The following is a 3,759-nucleotide window of genomic DNA, read 5'->3' as shown; positions in this document are numbered from 1 at the left end:
ATGGGTGAGTGGCGTTGTCTTTGGGTAGGTTTTAGCAATAAGCGGTAATTGAATCTACCACAGATTAAAGTATATCAATGTTTCAGGGAAATAAAGTGGTGGGATTTACACATACTTTACAAAGGGTGTGTTTCAACGCGAGGCTTCTTGATTGGGTTTAGTTTGCGTTTCCAAGGATGGTGCTGGGTTTGGATTTGAATTTACTATAGCGATGAAGGTGGGTGTGGTTAAATGTGGGGTGATCGGGATCGCGGAGGCCATTTTCTTGATAACTTGGATTGTCATTTTGCGAGTTGGGTGTGACAACTAGGAAAAACGAGGAGACATGATACGAAACGTGAAGAATTCGCATGACTTGGGACGTAAGTATGAAAGCGACTAATAAATACATCAAAAAAAACAAGTAAAGAAAAGAAATCGCATGAAACAAATTTGAAACCGAATTTGAAATTCCCATGAAACATAATGAGTTTTCACCTTTCAATAAACGAAAACCTCATAAATTATTGAATAATCATAGGGAAAAAGTATTAAACTTAACAATAAATAGTGAAATCGAATTGAAAATCGAGTGTACATGTACCACCATGACTTTTTAAATTTTCACTTCTAAAACATAAGGGTAAATGAATATGGAAATAAGGTAATCGAATTTAAATTCGACCATTCATGTATCACCATAACCTTTCGAATTTTCAATTCTAAAACGTAGTAGTAAATGAATAAAATAATATAATAATCAAATCGAAATTCAACCATTTATGTATCACCATAACTTTTTGAATTTTTAATTCTAAAACATAATAGTAAAATAATAAAGGAATCGTTTGAAATTCGGTTATTACTTAGCAAACTTTAAAGGTTTAAGCCATAAATGAGCGGATAAATAAAGAAACGTGTCACAAAATTTTTAAAACTTAACTATTCTCGTATAAAAATGCGTAATTAAATCGAACCAAAAGCTGAGTATTCGTGTACCACCACGACTTGACAGAATTTCGTTCTCGTTAAGTTTCGTTAGAAAACACGATTAATATTATAATAATAATTATTATTTCGTTAAACCTTATAACATGCCAACGTAATTATTCTCAAACTAAAATCTCGTTAAAAATCCATAACTCATAAACATTATAAATCTCAAACCCGTCAAGTTCGTTTAAAACTTGTTAAACTTGTATATATAGATATATATGTTTGTATATCTATTTTCGTTTGGTAAGAGAGATATATATAAAAAAACCGAAAATTTGAAACGGATCAGGTTTTCGGGTTTGAAAAGTAGCGAATGTTACAAAATCAAAGTCTTTCATTTGGAGAATGAGATTAGAATCCATTAAAGTGCTTATGCTCGCGGTTTTTGAAAGAAGTCGGGATGGAGGGTTCTTATCCTAAAGGTTTTACCATGGATCATAATGTGAAATTGTCTAAAGCCGAGGATGATGTTGATGCATATGCAACAGAGTACCGAAAGTTGGTTGGGTATCTTCGTTACTTGTTAAACACTCAAACTAATTTGGCTTCTTCGGTTGGCATGGTCAGTAGATACATGCAAACTCCAAAGAAGTCTCACTTGGCAGCAATTAAACAAATTCTTCATTTTATTCAAGGAACTACTGGATGGAGGATCATGTATAAACGAAGTGGATCAAAGGAGTTGACCGGGTATAGCGATAGTAGCCATAACATTGATGAAGATGATGGGAGAAGCACTACCGGTCGTGTGTTCTATTATGAGGGAGCCTCGGTTTCTTGGTGCTCACTAAACCAATGCATTGTAGCGCTTTCATCATGCGAGACGAAATACATGGTGTCGAGCTCAGCTGCGGGACAAGCCTTATGGTTAGGTGAATTATTGCTGGAATTAACCGGAATGAAATTGCAAGAAGTGGTAATAAAGATTGATAACACATCGGCGATTACCTTGGTTAAAAATCCCGTTTTTCATAGTCGAAGCAAGCACATGAAGTCCCGGTTTTACTATATACGGGAGTGTGTGGAGTGGAAGGAGTTAGTGGTAGAGTGATGTGTGCTGCGCGTGCTTGCTTGTAAAATAATAGGATTGGATATTTAGCTTTCGCACAAGATCGTGTTTTAAATTAATAAAAATGATTTCTACTAAGACTAAATACACACAAAATAGGCAAGTGTACCTATCGTATATGTAGAATAGTATTGGTAAGAACCAAATATCGATCCGTGGACACAAATGTTTCTAACAGTGAATCGTCTTTACTTCAATCGGAGGTTTTAATCATATTGGGCATGATTTTTAAACTTTTTATTAAATATTAATACTATATAATATATAGGTGACCGAGATGAGTAATTCTAAACAAGTAGTTCAATTATGAAGGTTACCATCTAAGATCAAGAATCCACTCCATTGTTCCTTGATGATTATTAAATAAACATGTGATAAACTTGCCATAATAATATATGATAGAATAGCCCCTCATTTCTAAGTGAGCAGATCCCATGACATAAAAGAAAGTAGCATGCACATTTTAAAGTCAACCATTTCCTAATGTCATACTACCACGAAAGTGTCAATTTGAGTTGGCAAGTAGTTTAGTAAAGTAGAAAGATTATGATTGACTTCAATTTCTCAAATACCAATTCTAACAACCTTGGGTGGTTATAGTTCATCACACAACCTCCCCTTGGTTGATTTAAGTAGGTTATAATTGCACATTCCGTTAACATATGATTTCTTTAACTAGCATGATAACCTAAGCAATCATGTTAACAATGTTATTTCAGAATTACCAAAACTAGAGAAATAGATCATAACTTATATCTCATCATTTCTAAATACAATATAAGGATCCATGTTTCGATAAATTATCAAAGTATTATATTTTTCAAGAACATGAATCGATCATGAATGATTGTCAATATGATTGCCAATCACCAACTTTGAATTGTTGAATTAAGATGGTGAATCATTTCTCATCAAAAGATAATTGCAAGATAACCATGTACTTTACTAAACCAAATCACATGTTTTATATAATCATTAAGTAAAACAAAGCTTCTTCATAGATTTTAGATGGTAAATGGAGTTTAACTCATAATGAGCATGGTTATGAACATTAGAGTGGATGATGATAACAAACACATGATTAAACTAGAACAAACTAACCAAATGTGGATGAATCTTCCTTCTTAATGATGATGATGACGACCTCCAAGCCTTCAAACCCTTCACTAGATCTTCAATATGAGTGTTAGTGGGTGATTTTATAAGTGAAAACCGTATAGAATTCTCTTCAAGGCACACTTGATCAATGCAACATGAGCTACTATTTATAGGCAATCTGGAGGGTGAATCACGACCCCGTGCTTAGGTGGGCACGCCCCCGTGCTTTTATTGACATGTGCTAAATTCGTTTTGTCTTTTTGTTGAGGGTGACCACGGCCCCGTGGTCAAGAGGCATGGTCCCGTGCTTTTATTCCCAATATTTATCATTTCTTGTATATTTTTGTCTTTTCTGGTGTTCAGAAGCTTGGGGGCGTGTTTCTTGCTTTTCTTGTGTTTTCTTCCGTTTTTCTTCGTCTTTTCACTTGTTTCTTCGTTTTGGGCTTGATTTTACATGAAATTATATTTTATTATGATAAGTAGCCTTCTGTGCTATGTTATTTGATAGAAGTTGCAGTTTTTAGAGATTATTTGATGCTAAAAAGATGTATAATTTATGTACATCAAACATCCCAACACTTGAATATTGCTTGTCCTCATGCAATCTACTTATAAAT

The 3,759-nt window shown here is 33.9% G+C and overlaps 1 pseudogene; it reads left to right on the top strand.

Annotated features, from left to right (window-relative positions):
• The first annotated feature begins 1,405 nt into the window (after positions 1 to 1,405).
• Positions 1,406 to 2,026, top strand: LOC143602380 (secreted RxLR effector protein 161 pseudogene; annotated as a pseudogene).
• The last annotated feature ends 1,733 nt before the right edge of the window (positions 2,027 to 3,759 follow it).

Source organism: Bidens hawaiensis, unplaced genomic scaffold, assembly GCF_021521415.1.
Source record: "Bidens hawaiensis isolate Kalapana, Puna unplaced genomic scaffold, B.hawaiensis_p1.1 tig00058787_1, whole genome shotgun sequence".
NCBI lineage: Eukaryota > Viridiplantae > Streptophyta > Magnoliopsida > Asterales > Asteraceae > Bidens > Bidens hawaiensis.
This window is presented reverse-complemented; position numbering and strand designations above follow the sequence as displayed.